Here is a 24,101-nt window from a genome sequence, read left to right on the forward strand (position 1 = left end):
AGTCCCTAAGTTGTGTCTGACTTTTGCAACCCCATGGACTGTAGCTCCCCAGGCCATGGAATTTCTCAGGCAAGAATCCTGGAGTGAGTTACAGTTGCCTTCTCCAGGGGATCTTCATGACCCAGGGATCAAACCCGCATCTCTTGCCTTGGCAGATGGATTCTTTACCACTGAGCCACCTAGGAAGCCCCAAGACTAGATCAAATCAGTTCAGTTCAGTCGCTCAGTCATGTCCAACTCTTTGCAGCCCCATGAACCACAGCACGCCAGGCCTCCCTGTCCATCACCAACTCCCAGAATCTACCCAAACTCATGTCCATCAAGTTGGTGATGCCATCCAACCATCTCATCCTCTGTTGTCCCCTTCTCCTCCTACCATCAATCTTTCCCAGCATCAGGGTCTTTTCAAATGAGTCAGCTCTTCCCGTCAGGTGGCCAAAGTATTGGAGTTTCAGCTTCAACATCAGTCCTTCCAGTGAACACCCAGGACTGATTTCCTTTAGGATGGACTGGTTGGATCTCCTTGTAGTCCAAGGGACTCGCAAGAGTCTTATCCAACACCACAGTTCAAAAGCATCAATTCTTCAGTGCTCAGCTTTCTTTATAGTCCAACTCTCACATCCATACATAACCACTGGAAAAACCATAGCCTTGACTAGATGGACCTTTGTTGGCAAAGTAATGTCTCTGCTTTTTAATATGCTGTCTAGGTTGGTCATAACTTTCCTTCCAAGAGTAAGCATCTTTTAATTTCATTGCTGCAATTACCATCTGCAATGATTTTGAAGCCCAGAAAAATAAAGTCAGCCACCATTTCCACTGTTTCCCCATCTATTTGCCATGAAGTGATGGGACCAGATGCCATGAACTAAGTTTTCTGAATGTTGAGCTTTAAGCCAACTTTGTATAAAAGGTAGAGTTGCTATCAAGAAACCACCCTCCCCCTTGCTGCTAGCCACAGCCATTCTGGCTTTATCCAGTCCCACCTCACAGTTTTTCTGCCTTTCCTATTTTCTAATAGGCAGGGCTCTTCAGAGTCCTCCTGTACTTCTTATAAACTTAGTAATACTTCTACAAGTGTGTCCTTTCTAGGGTTTAATTCCAGAATCTCTGCACTGTTCTGCAGTCTAAGGGAGTCTCTGAGCACCTTATCAGCCAGAATTCCAGAAGTGAAAGTCCCCCCAGTCCAATATATTGAAATTGTCTGTGCCTTCACATCCTCACATAGACTGCAAGCTCTTGGAGGCCAGATTTCATGTGTTATTTATGTTTAAACCCACCACAATGCCTAGTACATTAATACACTTAATAAATATTTATTGAAATAGAATGACCAGGAAAGTCATAAAAGAAAAAAGGATATGAACAAAAAGAGAAAATCCCCAATAACCTTAGGAAAATATGTGCAGCAGATATTGCAGAAAGCTATCATCTTTAGTATGTAGAGTTCACACAGATAGATGCAGAAAAGCCCCAAACAATATATGTAAAGTATCTAAAAGACAATCCTCAAAGGACAAAAAATACAACTAGAAGTAAACTCCTAAACTGATACAATACGTTGGAACCAATTTGGCAGTCAGAAGCCTCATAATATTCAATTTACCTGACCTTGTAATTCCACTGCTAAAACTAGAGAATTAGAAATTTTGGAGAGAGAAGTTTGTTTAACGCAAGCATGGTAAGGTCTTTCTTTTTCTATCGCTCAAGAGGTTCTTTGTCATCCTTGCTGGGGCTAGAGTGGGAGGAGCATCAGAATCCAGGCATTCAGAGTTAATAAGAAAATGGCTAGACAATTAGAGGAAACTGGATACTTGCCAAGAGCTTCCCAGGGGGTGCTGTGGAGTTTTATGCTGCCCCTTGGGTGTAAATAACCCTGCACCCCTGTATCAGCCATCGACGCCTGGCCCTCACTGAAACAAAGAGGGAGATTCTCAGATGACCACACACACTGGAATGCAAAAGGCCTTCATTCTAATCACATGCAAATAAAAGCTCTGCCCACTCACATTTAACACTGATTTATAACTCAGAAATAGTGACTCCTGTGGAGTCTTGGTTCCAACAGGTCTTGTTGTTCAGTCGCTCAATTGTGTCCCCCTCTGCAACCTCATGTGCTGCAGCACACCAGGCTTCCCTGCCCTTGACTATCTCCCAGAGTTTGCTCAAACTCATGTCCGTTGGGTTGGTGATGCCATCCAACCATCTCATCCTCCTTTGCCCCTTCTCCTCTTGCCCTCAATCTTTCCTGGCATTAGGGTCTTTTCCAATGAGTTGGCTCAACACATCAGGTAGTCAAAGTGTTCGAGCTTCAGTTCAGCATCAGTCCTTCTAATGAATATTCAGGACTGATTTCCTTTAAGACTGATTGGTTTGATCTCCTTGCTGTCCAAGGGACTCCCAAGCATCTTTTCCAGCACCACAGTTCAAAAGCATCAATTCTTCATTGCTTAGCTTTCTTTATGGTCCAGCTCTCACATCCTTACATGACTACTGGAAAAACCATAGCTTTGACTCTAGGGACTTTGTCAGCAAAGTGATATCTCTGCTTTTTAATATGCTGTCTAGGTTTTTCATAGCTTTTCTTCCAAGGAGCAAAGCACCTTTTAATTTCATGGCTGCGGTCACCATCTGCACTGATTTTGGAGCCCAAGAAAAATCTGTCACTATTTCCATTTTTTCCACATCTATTTGCCATGGCCTTGAGCCCCTTGGAAATGTAAGGCTTTGATCTAGGTGGAATGGCCACAGGAGCTTATTAATAGAAGTGTTGGAACATCTCAGTTTATCTAGCTAACTGCCCAGGCCACTTTATGGAACAGAAGCTCTCTGCACAGGTCAGTCCCCCTTGGTGATAATTAACACAAATGATTTTTCTTGGAACCATAGTGATAGAGCGTCTGGAAACTGACAACAGGTCCCTAGCTGTCCATCAAGAAGCACAAATGGGCCATGCCGCCACCTGCCATAGGAGAACTTTCCACCACCACCAGCTCACTTGTCATTTCTTCACAGAATGTACTCAGCTGGCTTAGCCTGTAATACACTAATGTGATTTCACCTCAACAACAGAGCTAAATACCAGAGGAGTAGGGCACTTGGAGCAGAAAAGAAAGGGAATGAAATAACTATCATTACCTCCTTAACTTCAACAACTATGAAAGAGCTCTCTTCCCGAGAAACCCAGATCCCCAATTTCAGATGGTGTAGCCAGCTTTGCAGAACAGAAGCAGAAACACTTGTCTGCAATGAGATCTCTCTCCTTCCCCATTGAACAGGTGAAGGTGATCCTCTGGCCTCAGTCTCAGCCCAAGGTTTGGGCCCCTGACCTCATCATCCATTTGATCCTAAAACATTGGTTTGTACAATCTGATTGTTGTTCAGTCACTAAATTGTGTCTGACTCTTTTGCAACCCCATGGACTGTAGCATGCAAGGCTCCTCTGTCCTCCACTATCTCCCAGAGTTTGCTCAAATTCATGTCCACTGAGTCAGTGATGCTCCTTCCCCCTTCTCCTTTTGCCTTCAATCTTTCCCAGCATCAGGGTCATTTCCAATGATCTGGCTCTTTGTATCAGGTGGCCAAAGTATTGAAGTTTCAGCAACAGTCCTTCTGGTGAATATTCAGGGTTGATTTCCTTTAGGATAGACTGGTTTGTAGAATCTTACTGAAAATTAAAATAATGGCTATGCACTCCCATTCTAGAGAAATGTACACATGCTACTTTCTACACAGTATCAGTGGAGCACAAGGACCACCCCCACCACCAGAGGCCCATCCATGGAGCCCCTTCCACTGTCAGCTAGTTCTGTCTGCTCTTATACCACCACTACCCATTTCTCAATGGGAGCAAGGAGCTCGATTCTGCTGAACAAGGAGGAAGCCTTACAACTTTTCCCAACACAGGGCTCCAGGAGTCCACTTGGACTTTATTTCTGGAGGCCTATGGATAGAACATCCTTGTCATTCTGTCCATCACTGTCCACAGTTAAGACTGTTCCAAAGGAACCCTTCTGAGTGACTTCCCTCTCAGTGGATTTATATATAGTTCTCTAACGATGTCAAAAAGCAGGTCAGTGCTAAGGAAAAACAAAACCACTTATGGTAAGAAATTAAGAGTGAAATTACAAAAAGCATTTTTTTAAATGGTATTCTGGTTGCATTTTTCAACTAAGAGTCATAAAATCATTTCCCAAGCCAGAGTATCATTATCCTCATTTCACAGGTGGAAAAACAGGAATTACAGAGAGGTTAATGGCTGTATCTGAAAGCACACAGCACGCCCTCATCAGAAAGAGCTGAAAATACAGGTATAGTCAAGGGCTCATACTGTTCTATGATAACCCAAACTTTATGAACAAGTTTGGCTTGGCCCTAATTGGCATTCAATTTTAAAAAATGTCTTTCATTAAAAAATATAATTTGAAGAACTGGGTAATTGACTCACATTTGATTAAGGCAGAGTCTATTGGATTAACATGATTAATAGATAAAATTATAATCAAACAGAAAGTGGTACAAAAGGTGACTAAGTCATGAATCACATTAAGATACTAAATTTTTTAAAGATGAATATGCTGGGCTTTTATGGTGGGATGTTCATTTCACAGTGAATCTCATACTGTTCATCTCTTGCTAGTAAAGTAATTTCAGGATTAAAAGAAGAAGTGCTTGTGGGGTGTTTTGATTTCACAGTAAGGAGAACCCCAACTATCCTCATTCTGATTTTCCCAAATCATTTGTTCACTGGTAATTTCTCAATCTGGTAGTGAAGGAAGCTGCTGCGTGGTTCTCTCTACTCATAACTAAATAGAGTTGATGCCACATCATATTCAAAGTTCCCTTTCAGGAACTCGAATGTTGACCAACCTATACTGGGATAACATACACCACAGTTTTACCTATAAATGGAAAATTAGATCCTCAGTGGAAATTTAGTTGATATGAAGCCATTTCCAGATAGCCAGGCCAGGAAGTAAAGTGAAAAATAGGATACTTGAGTTTTTTCATTATCATTCAGTCTTAAGTCTGTTTTGCCCAAGAAATGGAAGCTGCTGTGGCATAAATGGATGTGAATCTGAACGTCCTCTTGGGATATCCCTGGTGGTCCAGTGGTTAAGTCATTGCCTTCCAATGCCAGGGGGTGTGAGTTCAATCCCTGGTCAGGGAGCTAAGATCCCATATGCCACGTTACCAAAAAAAAAAAAAAACATAAAACAGAATCAGTATTTTAAAACAATATTGTAACAAATTCAATAAAGACTTTAAAAAAATCTACATTAAAGAAAAAAACAGCATTCTTCTTACCACCAAGTCTTTCTGTTTCAGAGAACTGACTAGGTAGTGACAACCTCCTTCCAGAAACTTCCATGTCTGCATAAACTGGGAGGTGGGAAGGAACTGGGAGGCATAATCTTCATCAGTGTCCCCAGATCACATAGCCACCTCTCATAACATACAGTACAAAGGAAAAACTGACTTCCTACAGCTCCAGTATAGCCTCCCTGGCTCAGATGCATGGAAGATTTGCTTCCTACTTGGTTTGGTTTTCTATCAAGCTGCTTGCATTGTCTCAATATGTATCTTCTGTGTGTCAAGGCATATGGTGTCTGATTGGACACATCCATCCTTTTGACAGTCTTCTAACTCATTGATTCAGCTTAACCCATGGTGTTGGTCAGTGTCTCAAAGTACCTAAACCCCAGGAACAGTGCAGACTCAATGGAGAGGTTATACAGTATGCACAGTGCTTCTAAAATACTTTTAAAAATAGATGTATTTATTTAAATAAATAATGCCTTGTAAGACTTATTTATTTGCAGTACCTGGTGGTGCTGATGGTAAGATGAGAGAAAAATTTAAGGAGAAAGTTCTCCGTATTTTTCTCTAGGGCTCAGAGCCATCAATTACATCATTGTTCAGTTCAGTTCAGTTCAGTCGCTCAGTCGTGTCTGACTCTTTGCGACCCCATGAATTGCAGCATGCCATGCCTCCCTGTCCATCACCAACTCCTGGAGTTCACCCAAACTCATGTCCATCGAGTCGGTAATGCCATCCAGCCATCTCATCCTCTGTCATCCCCTTTTCCTCCTGCCCCCATCCCTCCCAGCATCAGAGTCTTTTCCAATGAGTCAACTCTTCGCATGAGGTGGCCAAAGTACTGGAGTTTCAGCTTTAGCATCATTCCTTCCAAAGAAATCCCAGGGCTGATCTCCTTCAGAATGGACTGGTTGGATCTCCTTGCAGTCCAAGGGACTCTCAAGAGTCTTCTCCAACACCACACTTCAAAAGCATCAATTCTTCAGCGCTCAGCTTTCCTTACAGTCCAACTCTCACATCCATACATGACTACTGGAAAAACCATAGCCTTGACTAGACAGACCTTTGTTGGCAAAGTAATGTCTCGGCTTTTGAATATGCTATCTAGGTTGGTCATAACTTTCCTTCCAAGGAGTAAGCGTCTTTTAATTTCATGGCTGCAGTCACCATCTGCAGTGATTTTGGAGCCCAGAAAAATAAAGTCTGACACTGTTTCCACTGTTTCCCCATCTATTCGCCATGAAGTGATGGGACCAGATGCCATAATCTTTGTTTTCTGAATGTTGAGCTTTAAGCCAACTTTTTCACTTTCCTCTTTCACTTTCATCAAGAGGCTTTTTAAGCAAAAATAAACAAATGGGACCTAATTAACCTTAAAAGCTTCTGCACATCAAAGGAAACTATTAGCAAGGTGAAAAGACAGCCTTCAGAATGGGAGAAGATAATAGCAAACGAAGCAACTGACAAACAACTAATCTTGAGAATATACAAGCAACTCCTACAGCTCAACTCCAGAAAAATAAATGACCCAATCAAAAAATGGGCCAAAGAACTAAATAGACATTTCTCCAAAGAAGACATACAGATGGCTAACAAACACATGAAAAGATGCTCAACATCACTCATTATCAGAGAAATGCAAATCAAAACCACTATGAGGTACCATTTCACACCAGTCAGAATGGCTGCGATCCAAAAGTCTACAAGCAATAAATGCTGGACAGGGTGTGGAGAAAAGGGAACCGTCTTACACTGTTGGTGGGAATGCAAACTAGTACAGCCACTATGGAGAACAGTGTGGAGATTCCTTAAAAAACTGGAAATAGAACTACCTTATGATCCAGCAATCCCTCTGCTGGGCATACACGCTGAGGAAACCAGAAGGGAAAGAGACACGTGTACCCCAATGTTCATCGCAGCACTGTTTATAATAGCCAGGACATAGAAGCAACCTAGATGCCCATCAGCAGATGAATGGATAAGAAAGCTGTGGTACATATACACAATGGAGTATTACTCAGCCATTAAAAAGAATACATTTGAATCAGTTCTAATGAGGTGGATGAAACTGGAGCCTATTATACAGAGTGAAGTAAGCCAGAAAGAAAAACACCAGTACAGTATATTAACGCATATATATGGAATTTAGAAAGATGGTAACAATAACCCTGTGTACGAGACAGCAAAAGAGACACTGATGTATAGAACAGTCTTATGAACTCTGTGAGAGAGGGAGAGGGTGGGAAGATTTGGGAGAATGGCATTGAAACATGTAAAATATCATGCATGAAATGAGTTGCCAGTCCAGGTTCGATGCATGATACTGGATGCTTGGGGCTGGTGCACTGGGACGACCCAGAGGGATGGAATGGGGAGGGAGGAGGGAGGAGGGTTCAGGATGGGGAACACATGTATACCTGTGGTGGATTCATTTTGATATTTGGCAAAACTAATACAATTATGTAAAGTTTAAAAATAAAATAAAATTTAAAAAAAAAGAATGATAGAAATATTAAAAAAAATAAAAATAAAAAAAAATAAACATAGCTGTGTGTATACATGTCAGTCCCAAATTCTCAGGCTATCCCTCCCCACCACCCTTTCCCCTGGTAAACATTAATTCCTTATCTAAGTCTGTGAGTATGTTTCTGTTTTGTAAGTAAGTTCATTTGTTTCATTTTTTTAATTTTTTTTCATTTTATTTTTTATTCCCCATATAAGCAATATCACATGAAGTTTGTCTTTGACTTGCTTCACTTAGTATGATAATCTCTGGGTCCATCCACGTTGTTGCAAATGGCATCATTTCATTCTTTTAATGGCTAAGTAATATATTGTATGTATCACGTCTTCTTTATCTGTTCATCTGTTGATGGACATTTAGATTGCTTCCATGTCCTAGCTATTGTTAGTGGTACTGCAATGAACACTGAGATGCATATATCCTTTGAACCATATTTTCCTCTGGATATATGCCTTTTGAACCTAATTTGCATCAGTATTTACACTGTGTCTTATACAGTACTTGGTACTATAGTATGTACAACAGGAATGTGTGAAGTGAAGTGAAGTGAAGTCGTTCAGTCGTGTCCTACTCTTTGCAACCCCATGGACTGTAGCCTACCAGGCTCCTCCGTCCCTGGGATTCTCCAGGCAGGAATACTGGAGTGGGTTGCCATTTCCTTCTCCAGGAGATCTTCCCAACCCAGGGATTGAACCCGGATCTCCCGTATTTCAGGCAGACGCTTTACCATCTGAGCCACCAGGGTACTATAGTATGTACAACACGAATGTGTGACATGTCTTTTAATGTTGAAAAAAATATGATCTTTTGTGAAAGGTAATGTTTAGACATATCCAAGAGGTAACTTCTCAATAAAGGAATACATTTTCCAAAAACACCAAGTTATATTCTCAGAATATTACACTTCTATTGTTCCCTCACACAGTCAGTTCCATGGCGGAAGAGATGTCAGGGATTCCCACGGCTTCTTGTTGGCTGCGTTTGACATCTGATATCAAACCGCTCACTATCAAGTCCTCCTTAACCCAACCAATAAACTTCTAGAGAACCAGTGCCTATAATGGACTGAGGTGGAGGAAAGAGTGGGACAGGTAAGGAGGAAGAGTCCATGTAAATGCACAGATCTTCATAATATAAAGAGAAACATAATATGAGAGGAAGCTGGTTACAAGAGAGAGATTTATTACACAAAGGTGCTTGTGCTCATTTTATGTGACTACCAGAAGGTCCAGTCGCCTTCATGTCTGCTCTGGAGCATATAGAAGGAAAGACATTTCTATTTATTAGGTTGGGAAAGATTTTAAGGGGGTGGGCAGGTTGGCTGTTGTTTTAAAGGAATGAAGTCAAGTGCAGACAACTTTAAAACATTGCTGCCACATCTGTGCATCTAATTGAGTCACTCATAGGTCGTCAGGCTCTAGAGTATAACAATTTGTCAGCATAGGACACAGAGTGGACCAATTTAATACTTGCTGCAGGGGTTAGAATTTCCACAGCCTTTGATCAGATATTTTTTTTTTAGGTCAGTAACATTTAGAGGTAGATAAAAAACGTCAAGTAATTGCTGAGAAACTAGATGGTTTGTGGCTAATTTGCAAAAGCACAGATTACATTATTATTTGGATTTTAACCACTTAACGAAAGAGTCTTGAGATTTTTTGAAGAACACGTTAACATTGATACCATGGTATGCAGCCCCTTCTGTAGCATGCAGAAATCTGCCATCTTCCCTAACCCTAACCCCCTTGTTTGCTTGCTCACTGGAGCCTTCAAATAGGCAATGATTGTCATGTTCTGCTCGATACTAAGATTGAGTGTGACACTGTTGCTACCGTACACCTCCTTTTTACAAAAATAGAGAATGAAACTCTGTATTCTTTACCCTAGAGCAGGATAAAGGAAGTTGAAATCTACTATATAATCAGTGAAATTTCTGTTATTAAGTTACTTGTTGATTGTGCTGGGTCTTCGTTGCTGTGCATGGACTTTCTCTCGTTGTAGAGAGAGAGCGCTACCCTCCAGTTGATGTGGGTAGGCTTCTCACTGCAGTGGCCTCTCTTGTTGCAGAGAACAGGCTCTAGGGTGCGTGGGCTTCGATAGTCGCAGCGAGTGGACTCAGTATTTGCAGCCCGCTGGCTCCAGAGCACAGGTTCAGTAGTTGTGGCACCCGAGCTCAGTTGTTCCAAGGCATGTGTGATCTTCCCAGACCAGGAATCAAACCCACATCCCCTGATTGGCAAGCAACCACTGGACCCCCAGGGTAACCTCCTATCTGTTATTTAAAGAGAGCTTCTAAGAGCATCTCAGAGGTGGAAGAGAATGCCAAAAGTTTTGTGTTATGACTTGCAGACACTGTTCCTTCTCTACCCACCAGCCCAGAAATTGTTTCTGGAAGAGGCTTCACAGACCTATTTAATCTCTGAATGTGTAACTCAGCCTGTGACCTCATTTTTCAGGCACCAGCCCTAAACACAGTATTCTAAGAATTGGGCAGCCACACTCTGGTGGCCCACCTTGAGCTTGTCCTCCACCAGAAGCATTAGGACTTGCCCCTGACCCACAGTTTTTTACCTGACAACTCACTGGCTTCCTGCTATGTTTAGAAATAGGACAGGGAGGGGTAAACCCAGCTGATATTACTCTCTGGAGTGTTTCCTTCCACTTTAAAAAGAATTTTTTTTTTTAAATTAGTGTATTATTCCACTGGGTTTCCATGACATAATGCCATAAACTGGGTTGCTTAAACAGAAGACATTTGTTTCACATAGTTCTGGAGGCTGAGAAGGCCAAGATCAAGATACTGACTGACTAGGTTCCTGCTGTTCCATTCATGGGGTTCTCAAGGCAAGAATACTGAAGTGATTTGCCATTCCCTTCTCCAGTGGTTTTCATTGTCTGCCCTCTGAAGAACTGACTCATTTGAAAAGACCCTGATGCTGAAAAGATTGAAGGTGGGAGGAGAAGGGGATGACAGAGGATGAGATGGTTGGATGGCATCACGGACTTGGTGGACATGAGTTTGAGTAAGCTCTGGGAGTTGCTGATGGACAGGGAAGCCTGGAATGCTGCAGTCCATGGGGTCACAAAGAAGGGGACAAGACTGAGCAACTGAACTGAGGTTCCTGCTGAGACCTCTTTTCCTGGCTTGTATAGAGCGCCTTGTTATGTCCTTACAATGCCTTTTTTTAAGTGTGTGCTCAGGAAAAGAGAGAGAACGAGCACTCTGGGATAATTTTTTATAAGGACACTAGTCCTGTCTGATCAGAACCCCACCCTATGACCTCATTTAAACATCATTACTTACTTACCTAGAGTCTCCATCTCCAAATACAACCACACTGGTAGTCAGGGCTTCACAAACCTTCATTTCAAAACCCTAACTGTAACTCTAATTTCATCTACCCCCTTCCATTCATCTTGCATAATCTTTATGTTGCTGATTATCATAATCACATTTTCCAATTCTATTTTTTCATATATTCTTATTATTTAAAAGTTTGGGATAATTCAAAGACATATAGTGAAGAAAGCTTAAAATTATCCAAGTAATCACTATTAAATTTTATAGTGCATCCTCTTTCAGTATTTTTCAATGCATTTCTATATATTATGTATAGAATATAAACTAACAGAGTGGACTATACAAAACTTAATAGGCAGTATTTGTCTCTTAGCATGGTATCATAAATATTTCTCTAAAGCAACTCAAAATTACTTGATCACATATTTTAACAACTGCCTAATATTTGATAACCTGGCAGCATCATGATTTATTTATTCTGCTGTTGATTCCTTCTAGTGTATTTTTCATTTCAGTTATTATATTGTTTATCTCTGTTCTTCAAAGCACCTAGCTCTTTATTAAACGTTTCTTATATCCTCTCAGTCTGTGCCTCCATTCTTTTTCTGAGATCTTGGATCATTTTTACTGTTATTACTCTTGATTCTTTTTCAGGTTGATTGCCTATCTCCACTTCACTTAGTTGTTATTCTGAGATTGTATCTTGTTTCTTCATCTGGAACATATCCCCCTGCTGTCTCATTTTATCTGATTTTCTGTGTTTGTGGTCTCCATTCCTCAGGCTGCACAATTGTAATTCTTCTTCTGGTGTCTGCCCCCCAGTGGATGAGGTTGGTCCAGGGCCCTGTGCAGGCTTCCAAGTGAGAGGAACTGGTGCCTGCCCACTGGTGGGTAGAGCTGGGTCTTGTCCCTCTGGTGGGCAGGACTGTGTCAAGGGGTATGTTTATAGGCAGCTGTGGGTTCAGGCTAACTTTATACAGCCTATCTGCTGATGGTGGGACTGTGTTCCCACCCTATTGGTGGTTCGGCCTGAGGTGTCTCAGCACTGGAGCCAGGTCTCAATGCCAAATTGGTGACTTCTGGGAGCGCTCACTCCAATGAATATTCCCTGGGGCCCCTGGCACCAGTGTCCTTCTCCCACAGTGAGACACAGCCACTCTCTACCTCCCCAGGCCTACTCAAAGGTAGGCCTGGACCATGCTCCTATGGTGTCACTGCTTTGCCCTGGGTCCCAGTGCATGTGAAACCTCTTGGGCACCCTCCAGTAGTGGAGTCTCGGTCTCACCCAGTCCTGTGGAGTGCCTACACTCAAGCCCACTGGCCTTCAAAGCCAAATGTTCTGGAGGCTCCTCCTCCCAATGCCACGTCCCCAGGCTGGGGAGCCCGACTTGGGGCTCAAAACTCTCACTCCTGGGAGAAACTCTGTGATATAATTATTTTCCAGTATGTGGGTAGCAGGTATGGAATATGATCATATCATGAAAAGACCCCTCCCTGGTGGCTCATATGATAAAAGAATCTGCCTGCATTGTGAGAGACCTGGATTTGATCCCTGGGTTGGGAAGATCCCCTGGAGGAGAGCATGGCAACCTATTCCAGTATTCTTGCCTGGAGAATCCCCATGGACGAAGGATCCTGGTGGTCTACAGTCCATAGCGTCTCAAAGAGTTGAACACGACTGAGCAACTCATCAGCAACGCATCATCTCATTGTGGCTTCCTTTTTGTCTTGGGTGTAGAGTGTCTTTTTGGGTAGATTTGAGTCTTTTTTGTCAGTGGTTGTTCAGAAGTTAGTTGTGACTTCAGTGTTTTCTTGATAAGTGAACTCAAGTCCTTCTACTCCACCATCTTGTCTCCTGCCTCTCTGTTGGAGTCTTGATATGAACATTTATTTGAAAACGTCTAGTTCTATCCTCTTTCTTTGATAATAAGAGATGATTTGATTGATAAAGATGTGTCCCCTTCTCTTGAATCACTCTATCTTTTCCATGACTTTTCATGACATCCAGGCTTATCTGCTTTTATGAGTTCACTTGAGTCTGAAAATTATTGAGATCTCCATCTAAACAGTAAATAAAGAAAAAGCTTAAATTTGCTGTAGTTTATTTACATCTGTAAATTGATGGAAAATAATGTAGAGGTGATAATATGAGCAGTTATAGCAGCGAGCTTCACCTATGTGCCTATGAGTTTTCTCTGCATGTCAACTGTGGCGACCAGAGCATGCCAGTGAAAATGCTAGTTGCTCAGTCCTGTCCACCTCATTGAAACATCATGGAGGGCTCCTCTGCTCATGGAACTCTTCAGGCAAGAATCCTGCAGCGGGTAGCTGTTTCCTTCTCCTGGGACTCTTCCTATCCCAGGGATTGAACCCAGATCTTCTGCATTGCATGCAGATTCTTTACCATCTGAGCCACCAGAAAAGCCCAGAGCACTCCAGTCATCACCCTAAATCCAAGATTTCCCTCATGAAGAGTCAGCCACAGCAATGCCTTATATTTGCTCAGATTGTCCAGTCAAATGGACCATAATGGCTAATATTTTTGAATGTTTGTATTGTGCCACTCGCTGTTCTGACCTATTTAAGTGTAAATTGGGAAGAAACACTTTAGAAAGACTCCTATTATTTGTAGTCTCCTCTTCTAGGATGTTTCCTGGAAAAATTACTGAGATTGAGTTTTGATCCCTTCATCCTCTGGCCATGTAATTTATCATCTAAACTGAGATACTTTAAAAGTGAAAAAGAAGACTGATAATTATGAGACAACAAGGGTAAACTGGGACTGTTCCAGCTGAACTGGAATAGATGGCCACTGGAATCACAGCACACCCCTGCCTCCAGCTATGGTTGCTCTGAGTTAGATTCATTATAGGTGCTCAAATTACTCTCTTCACTGCTGCTGCTGCTGCTGCTGCTGCTGCTGCTGCATCGCTTCAGTTGTGTCCAACTCTGTGCGACCCCATAGACGGCAGCCCACGAGGCTCCCCTGTCCCTGGGCTTCTCCAGGCAAGAACACTGGAGTGGGTTGCCATTTCCTTCTCCAATACATGAAAGTGAAAAGTGAAAGTGACCAACATTTGTAGGGACTGCCTAATAATGTACATGTTTACCATTATTTAATCATTTCTTCCGATCAATCTTCATCTATTAAATGTAATTCCATATTAAATTTGTTTTATTCATGAAATGGCATCCTTAATATATATTTTTCATTTGGACTAGTCTCAGCATAAAAAATAGGGCTTCCCAGATGGCTCTGTGGTAGAAATCTGTCTGCCAAGCAGGAGACACAGGTTCAATCCCTGGGTTAGGAAGATTCTCCTGGAGTAGGAAATGGCATCCTGCCAAATCTAGGACAATTTGCAGCAAAATAAGCAATGAAGTAATAGATGACATGAAATAGGAATATGTAAGTTTATGGTAGCCTAAAGAAACTAATATTAATTCATTAAGATTAATATATTGAAAATTTGAGGTACAGAATATATCTAATATCTCAAAGTAGTTTCTTGCCTAATCAGTATTAATTACCAAGGGAAAAAAGAATGACTTTACAATGGAGAAAGCTGGTGGATACCACCTCAGTGAAGTATTTAAAGTTAATATAAACACTAATAAGACAAATCAAACTGGGAATTTCCTGATGGTCCAGTGGAGAAGACTCTGCACTTCTACTGCAGAAGACACAGGTTCAATCCCTAGTTGGAAAACTAAGATCCCACAAGCCATGTTGTGTGGCCAGAAAAAGAAAAAAAAAAAAAAAAAAAAGACTAGTTAAACGTATGTGCCACACAATTAGATTTAATGAAAAGAACACACCATCACTTCTGTGATATTCTTACCAAAGTCACATGACCTGCATCAAATCTTAAGGGAACAGCAGACTTACCCAAGTTGAGGTATCCAGTGTTAATACAAGGTTACTGGTCTGTAGTCTTCAAAAGCAGAATGACTGTAAAAAGCAAGGGAAGAAAGGAGAATTGTTTTTTTTGTTTTTTGTTTTTTTTTACTTTACAATATTGTATTGGTTTTGCCATATATCAAAATGAATCCACCACAGGTATACATGTGTTCCCCATCCTGAACCCTTCTCCCTCCTCCCTCCCCATACCATCTCTCTGGGTCATCCCAGTGCACCAGCCCCAAGCATCCAGTATCGTGCATCGAACCTGGATTGGCGACTCGTTTCATATATGATATTATACATGTTTCAATGCCATTCTCCCAAATCATCCCACCCTCTCCCTCTCCCACAGAGTCCAAAAGACTGTTCTATATATCAGTGTCTCTTTTGCTTTCTCGTATACAGGGTTATTGTTACCATCTTTCTAAATTCCATATATATGCGTTAGTATACTGTATTGGTGTTTTTCTTTCTGGCTTACTTCACTCTGTATAATAGGCTCCAGTTTCATCCACCTCGTTAGAACTGATTCAAATGTATTCTTTTTAATGGCTGAGTAATACTCCATTGTGTATATGTACCACAGCTTTCTTATCCATTCATCTGCTGAAGGACATCTAGGTTGCCTCTATGTCCTGGCTATTATAAACAGTGCTGCGATGAACATTGGGGTACACGTGTCTCTTTCCCTTCTGGTTTCCTCAGTGTATATGCCCAGCAGTGGTATTGCTGGATCATATTGAAGGAGACTAAAGAGCCATGACAACCAAAACACATGTTATTTTGAACTGCATCCTTTTACCAAAAAGACATTATTAAGACATTTGGCAAAATGAATATAGTGTGAGGACAAGATGGTAGTAATGCATCAGTGTTAATTTCCTAATTTTGATGGTTATTTTGTGGTTATGCAGAAAAATGTATTCATCAGTAAGAAATTCACTGTAATGTATTCCAAGGATGATAATTTGTTGTTGTTGTTCAGCCACTTAAGTCATATCTGACTTTTTGTGGCCACATGGATTGTAGCATGCCAGGCTCCTCCGTCCTCCACTATCTCCCAGAGTTTGCTCAAATTCGTGTCCATTGAGTCAGTGATGTTATCTAACCATCTCATCCTCTGCCACCCCCTTTTCCTTTTGCCCCAGTCTTTCCCAGCATCAGGGTCTTTTCCAGTGAGTTGGCTCATATCAGCAACTTACTCTCCAATAGGATAGGAAAGTTCTTTGTGTTCTAGTTTCAGTTTTTGAAAGTTGGATATTGTTTCAAACTAAAAAAAAAAGAAAAAATTTACATGATGCAAAGGTGTGAGCATTATAATGATTCTTCATACAAATTGCTAAGTTGCTTTTCCAAAAGGGATGTACCTCTTCTTATAACTATGCAGTTCCATTTTTTCCTATTAAATTTTTGTCAGGTAAGCCAGGCACTCACTGCATTCAAAGACCTTATTTTCAGCCCTACCTGTCACACTTTATAATAGAAGTGCTGATTTTCATGAACTCACTTATTATCTCAAAGTGGGGGTAATCACTCATTGTATCATTAGCTGATAATGACTAGATGAGTTGATTGAGCTGTAAATGACTCTGGTTCAAGATTGCAGCTCTAGCTGATTAGATAAATATGCCACATATTTCATTTTGATCATATCAATTTCACTATCATTTGACTGAAATGTCTTCCTTCAACCTAAAGTTCTCATTAAGGCATGGTAATTTCTCTGAAATATGACTGTATGCATGACTTCTATCAGCCAAAACCAATAGTTACAGAAAAGGAAGGTTATTTTACATTTTAGCAACTGCCTAGCTGTATGATTTTCCACAACTTGTGAAATCTGTAAATCCTTTGTTAGAGAGTGAATAATAATATCCTTATTGCACTCAGAGTATACATATGCGGTAGGGCAGAAAGACCATTACGGCTTTAACTGAATGTCTTGTCTAGTTTAAGAATTGGGGCAAAGAGATTTGGGGATGGGGTGTATCCCCAGTAAGCCCTAAAAAATAGCTCTCTTTGGCACCTTGTGTGTGTTCGTTATTCAGTCGTGTACTATGCTTTGCAAGCCCATGGATTGTAGCCCGCCAGGCTCCTTTGTCCATGGAATTCTCCAGGCAAGAATACTGGAGTGGGTTGCCATTCCCTTCTCCAAGGGATCTTCCCTATCCAGAGATTGAACCCACATGTCCTGCATTTCAGGCCGATTCTTTACCATCTGAGCCACCACAGAAGCCTATGTTGGGTAGTATTTAGACTTTGTAGCCAAAGTCTTCACTAACTTTAAAGTATATATGAATCTTGTTAAAATGCAGATCTGGTTCAGCAAATCTGGGGTGGGGCCTGAGAGTCTGCGTTTCTAACAAGATCCCAGAAGATGCCGATAGTGCTTGTGCACAAACCACACTCACAGTGAAAACAAGTAGCCAGCAAACAGCCCACTTGTGCTGTTTCATCAGGAATGCACCTCGGAAGTTGTGTGTGAGGCTTGACACGTTGGTGAACCTGCTTCTCTCTGGAGCCTCACTCATCCACCTGCACAAGAGTGGACTTGGGCAAAGGCCAGCTGGGTGGACCGTGACAACAGCCACAGGGAACAAATTTATTAGACCAAGCTGTGCTCTTAAGAAAACAGACAAAAATTTGTCTTGTTGGTGCAGTGGTCTTCATTAGAATGTGGCCCGTATCTCTTATTTTTCTCCCAAATCATCTTGTACAACCTGGGGAAAGCAAGTCCTTGCCATCCCTAGGAAAGGGAAGATGAGAAATTGTGGGATCTCAGGAGCTACCTTGGACACTTCAAGGTTAATAGGAAACTTGTCTGGTCGGATGAGCCACAGATTGACCCAAGGTTTAGGTTTAAGTTTATTCAGTCATTTTTCTCAATGTTGGGATAAGAGAAGGCGCTTCTTTAACAGGAGTTGAGTGTTACTTAGTCTTTTCTGTGAATAACCTTGATTCAGAATTTTTAGGGATGCAGTTTGCTTAATGCTAAACAGGCACGTAAGCATTTCAAAGGCTTAATAAGCCAACATTTTCTACTTTAAGTGGCTTCTGTTAACCTTTGGAAATTGGGTAATATCATTCCCATTATATTGATCTGTAAATTGAGACTCTAGGAGGTAGTTAACTTACCCAACCTCACATGTTAATGAATGATGGAAGTGGGATTTGAATTCTACCTTTGTGATTTTTTGAAGCTCAGTGGCCTTCCAATGTCATACTTCTAGTGTTCTTTACTAAGAATACTTGTATAGGAAATGTATTTTAGTCCAAACCAGTAGGACATTGGTGATATTCTAGAATTTTATTGCTTGACCAAAATTATGCAACTATTAAGAGATTGAGAAAGAATTCAAAGCCAGGTCTCATCAACTGTACAGGCTTTGCATTATACCCATTTCCTCTAATGATCCAAGGTTCATGCTGCCAACAGCAGTAATATGAATATTGCCTCGTACTTGTGCAACACTTAAAGGTTCTCAGAGTTGTCATTTTAGTCCCCTAAGAGCCCCAAGAGGTAAGTAGGGCAGGCCTTTCCTGCGGCTCACAAGTTAGGAAATCAAGATTGAAAGTTAAACCCAGGGGCTCACAATCAGGAAGTGGTGACCCTAGAATCTAGGTCTTGGGAGCAAATTCCATGGGCCCACAGCCTTTACTGTCATCACAAGACCTCAGTGTATCTCTGGGTCACTTTTTAAATGGGCAGATCCCCTTCTGTGTACAGAGATTTCTTTTGAAGCAGCCTTTTAGAAACTAGTCAAGGCTGTGTTCTGCTTTTAGATTCCTAAGATAATGGCAGCTGTCTTAATAGGTAGTTTTTGAATACCTACAAAGCATAAACATGAAAATGACATGGGCCCTGCCTTCAAGACATGAAAAGACATAACAGACATGAACAAAACGAAAAATTCATTTGAGTCTATATGTAAAGAAGAAACTTGAGGCAAAGATGTAAGTGAGAAATAAAAAGACTCTACCCTGAAAGAGGCACTTTGTACATTGCAGGTGACTTTTCTTTTAAGGACAAGTACCATTATGTTTGGAGAAGGCAATGGCACCCCACTCCAGTACTCTTGCCTGGAAAATCCCATGGACGGAGGAGCCTGGTAGGCTGCAGTCCATGGGGTTGCTAAGAATCGGACACGACTGAGTGACTTCATTTTCACTTTTCACTTTCATGCGTCGGAGAAGGAAATGGCACCCCACTCCAGTGTTCTTGCCTGGAAAATCCCATGGATGGAGGAGCCTGGTAGGCTGCAGTCCATGGGGTTGCTAAGAGTCGGACACGACTGAGTGACTTCATTTTCACTTTTCACTTTCATGCATTGGAGAAGGAAATGGCAACCCACTCCAGTGTTCTTGCCTGGAAAATCCCATGGATGGAGGAGCCTGGTAGGCTGCAGTCCATGGGGTTGCTAAGAGTCGGACACGACTGAGTGACTTCATTTTCACTTTTCACTTTCATGCATTGGAGAAGGAAATGGCAACCCACTCCAGTGTTCTTGCCTGGAAAATCCCATGGATGGAGGAGCCTGGTAGGCTGCAGTCCATGGGGTCGCTAAGAGTCGGACACGACTGAAGCAACTTAGCAGCAGCAGTAGCAGCAGCAGCAGCAGCAACCATTATGTTAGGACTTCCCTGGTGGCTCAGACAGTAAAGCGTCTGCCTGCAATGGGGGAGACTTGGGTTTGATCCCTGGGTTGGGAAGATCCCCTGGAGAAGGAAATGGCAACCCACTCTACTACTCTTACCTGGAAAACCCCAGAGGGAGGAGGCTGGTATGTTACAGTCCATGGGGTCACAAAGAGTCGGACATGAGTGAGCAGCTTCACTTTCACCATTATGTTGGTTCATAGCAATTTGGTTCTTCATTTCTCTTTTCTGTGTCCAAAAGCCCAAATGAACCAGGCAGAAATCCTTTGGAATCTTATCCTTGAGTAGCAATTACTGTTAGCCCTACTCAGAGTAATCTCCAGTACCCTTGTTGGATGGCTACAATCCATTTGTTTTAAAAAAACAAAGAAGTAAACAAGCAAAACACCTCTTCCCCAAACATGCTGAATTCTCATCCTGCTCCAAGCCTTCACATGTAAACACTTTTACCTCTGGAATGCTGTTCCTTTCAGTTCTTCAAGTCTTTAGGTCTCAGCTGAGCCTCATGCACCCTGGGAAACTTGTTGAATTGTCCACATCTGGAGTAAAACATATAGTGGTCTGTACAGCTTAGGCTGTGCTGCCGTGACAAACATCTCCAAATCTCAGTGGCTTAATAAAAAAAATGAACATTTATTTCTGATATATACTGTGTGTCCTTTGAAACTAAATAGCGCTCAGTTTCATATCATCCACCTTTGGGGTCTAAGCCCAGATATGCAATAATGCCAGTCACCATAAGTAAAAAGGCTTTCCACCTAGATATGCTTTGTGTTACTTCCACCCATATTTCATTAGCCTAAATTAAGTTGAGAATTCCCTGGATGCCCAGTGGTTAGAACTCAGTACTTTCACTGCCAGGGCCCAGGTTCAATCCCAGGTCTAGGGAACTAAGATAACGCAAGCCGTGTGGCCAAAAAATAAAAACAAAATAAGTCATGCCAAACTTTAAAGAGGTAAAGAAGTGCAATCCTAATTTGTGCCACAGAGACCCAGAATCTCAGTAAATGTCACTGATAACCAGCACAGACCTCTTCCTACTTGCTCTCAGAATCCAGTAATAACCACAAATGCAATACTTGTTAAATGCTCAATTGCGATTACCTGATTATGGTCTATGTCCCTCACTAGATTCAAAGCTTCTTTGGACAGCTATTCAACTCTCTTTTCATATCCAGTACTTGCCATAGTGTGTGGCATATATTCAGTGAAAAAGCTTGAATGAAGGAATCTATGTCCTATTTTTTTAATGCAGGTTTGTATCTTTAAATGTATGATTTCAAAACAATTATAATTCAAAATGCTATTTAGGTCTTATGTTCCTTAGGAAGGATATACATATAGCCTTGAGCTACAATTCTGAATTTGCTTTTGAATGCAAATATTTTAACAAGTATAACACATAGAAGCTTGAACTATCAATTATTTCTAGCAGATTATGTAAAATATCTTGTTTATCCCAGAGATCCTAAATTAGATGGAAGAAAAAATTGTCTTTAAAAATATATCTCTCAAATTTTGTATTTGTCCTCAGCTTGTCTTGAAGATGAGTCAAAAGTCAGAACCACAGTATTTAAGAAAGAAAAATGATATTTATTTCACTTTCTTAGTTATGACTGTTAATATAACAAGCAAAAGATAAATTATGCATGGTAAGCTTCTATGTTTATGGTTAGGTATTAATTTTCTTGGATATGTCAGGGTTTTAAAAGAGATCAGTTGAATTACTTTTTTTAAAGTAACTTTAAATTTATTTATTTTATTTTTGGCTGTCCTGGGTCTTCACTGCTGCTCGGGCTTTTCACAAGTCGACGCAGGTGGGGGCTACTCCCCGGTTGTGATATGTGGGCATCTCTCTGGGGTGGCTTCTCTTGTTTCAGGGCATGCGCTGTAGGGCACAGGGGCGTCAGTGGTTGCAGCATGTGGGCTCAATAGTTGTGGCACACGAGCTCAGTCGCTCTGAGGCATGTGGGATCTTCCTGGATCAGTGATCAAACCCATGTCTCCTGCATTGGCAAGCACTTTCTTTACCCTGAGCCAGGCAAGCCCAAAATCAGTTGAATTTCTACCTCAAAAAAGTCAATTTAGGAAATAACCCACTTGTTTATTGTTTGATTCAACCAAAATGATAAATTCTCTAAAATATCCAGCTGCTAACAAGTAGCTTGAACAAATTAAATGACATGTTCCCAGCAAGCTGGTGTTTATAAACATAGCTATGAGAAACTTTTGGAAAATGCACAAAGTGTAAATTTGTAATAAAAACTACAGTTCACTGAAATGTCACATTTCCTTAACAAACTTGTTTTCAGAGAAATCATGTCATTTTTTTTAAGTGTTAATTGGATTTAACAATTATTAGATTTAGCATGAAGAATATGCCTACCAATTTTAGCTTCTCTAATTTTTAAAGTTTTTAAAAATCAGATTGGCCCTAGGAAAATCTATAGGATATATTATGTTTGTATGGTATGTTTATGTCATTATAACATTTTTAAAGTTTTATTAAAATAAATTGATTTACAATGTTGTGTTAAGTTATGCTATGCAGCAGAGTGATTCACTTATAGATATATATATTCAGTTAAGATTTATCCTTTTTCATATTCTTTTCCATTATGGATATTGAATATAGTTCCCTGGGCTATGCAGTAGGACTTTGTTGATTATCCATCCTGAAGATAATAGTTGGCATCTGCTCATACCAAACTATCCATCCTTTCCTCACCTCCTCCCACTTAGCAACTACAAATCTGTTCTCTATTTCTGTCAGTCTGTTTCTGTTTCAAATATATATTCATTTGTGTCACATTTTAGGTCATATGGTACTTACCTTTTGCTTTCTGACTTCACTTAGTATGATCATCTCTAGTTCCATCCATGTTGCTACAAATGGCATTATTTCATTCTTTTTTATGGCTGAGCACATGGTGACTGCAGCCACGAAATTAAAAGATGCTTACTCCTTGGAAGGAAAGTTATGTCCAACCTAGATAGCATATTCAAAAGCAGAGACATTACTTTGCCAACAAAGGTCCATCTAGTCAAGGCTATGGTTTTTCCTGTGGTCATGTATGGATGTGAGAGTTGGACTGTGAAGAAGGCTGAGTGCCGAAGAATTGATGCTTTTAAACTGTGGTGTTGGAGAAGACTCTTGAGAGTCCCTTGGACTGCAAGGAGATCCAACCAGTCCATTCTGAAGGTGAACAGCCCTGGGATTTCTTTGGAAGGAATGATGCTAAAGCTGAAACTCCAGTACTTTGGCCACCTCATGGGAAGAGTTGACTCATTGGAAAAGACTCTGATGCTGGGAAGGATTGGGGGCAGGAGGAGAAGGGGACGACAGAGGATGAGATGGCTGGATGGCATCACTGACTCGATGGACGTGAGTCTGAGTGAACTCTGGGAGTTGGTGATCGACAGGGAGGCCTGGCGTGCTGCGATTCATGGGGTCGCAAAGAGTCAGCCACAACTGAGCGACTGAACTGAACTGAACTGAGTATTCCATTGTGTGTGTGTGTGTGTGTGTGTGTGTGTGTGTGTATACACACATATATGAATATGTATACTTACACAAGCTGGAATCAAGATTGCAGGGAGAAATATCAATGACCTCAGATATGCAGATGACACCACCCTTATGGCAGAAAGTGAAGAGGAACTAAAAAGCCTCTTGATGAAAGTGGAAGAGGAGAGTGAAAAAGTTGGCTTAAAGCTCAACATTCAGAAAACAAAGATCATGGCATCCAGTCCCATCACTTCATGGGAAATAGATGGGGAAACAGTGGAAACAGTGTCAGACTTTAGTTTTTTGGGCTCCAAAATCACTGCAGATGGTGACTGCAGCCATGAAATTAAAAGACGCTTACTCCTTGAAAGGAAAGTTATGACCAACCTAGATAGCATATTCAAAAGCAGAGACATCACTTTGCCAACAAAGGTCCATCTAGTCAAGGCTATGGTTTTTCCAGTAGTCATGTATGGATGTGAGAGTTGGACTGTGAAGAAAGCTGAGCGTCGAAGAATTGATGCTTTTGAACTGTGATGTTGGAGAAGACTCTTGAGAGTCCCTTGGACTGCAAGGAGATCCCACCAGTCCATTCTAAAGGAGATCAGTCCTGGGTGTTCTTTGGAAGGAATGATGGTAAAGCTGAAAGTCCAGTACTTTGGCCACCTCATGCGAAGAGTTGACTCATTGGAAGACTCTGATGCTGGGAGAGATTGGGGGCAGGAGGAGAAGGGGATGACAGAGGATGAGATGGCTGGATGGCATCATCAACTCGATGGATGTGAGTTTCAGTGAACTCCGGGAGTTGGTGATGGACAGGGAGGCCTGGCATGCTGCCATTCATGGGGTCGCAAAGAGTCAGACACAACTGAGCGACTGAACTGAACTG

General features: G+C 41.3%; 1 protein-coding gene across 3 annotated transcripts in view; it reads left to right on the forward strand.

Moving 5' to 3' along the window:
- BNIP2 (BCL2 interacting protein 2) overlaps positions 1 to 24,101 on the forward strand; it is a 228,141-nt gene that overhangs the window by 98,000 nt on the left and 106,040 nt on the right. The window contains exon 2 of one of the 3 annotated variants that reach the window (XM_055537786.1): positions 8,769 to 8,934. The exons of the other annotated variants lie outside the window; for them this stretch is intronic. The gene's annotated coding sequence lies outside the window, so the exon portion shown is untranslated. The remainder of the gene's footprint in view (positions 1 to 8,768; positions 8,935 to 24,101) is intronic. 3 annotated transcript variants of the gene reach the window in all.

The sequence above is a fragment of the Bubalus kerabau genome, chromosome 10, assembly GCF_029407905.1.
Source record: "Bubalus kerabau isolate K-KA32 ecotype Philippines breed swamp buffalo chromosome 10, PCC_UOA_SB_1v2, whole genome shotgun sequence".
Lineage (NCBI taxonomy): Eukaryota > Metazoa > Chordata > Mammalia > Artiodactyla > Bovidae > Bubalus > Bubalus kerabau.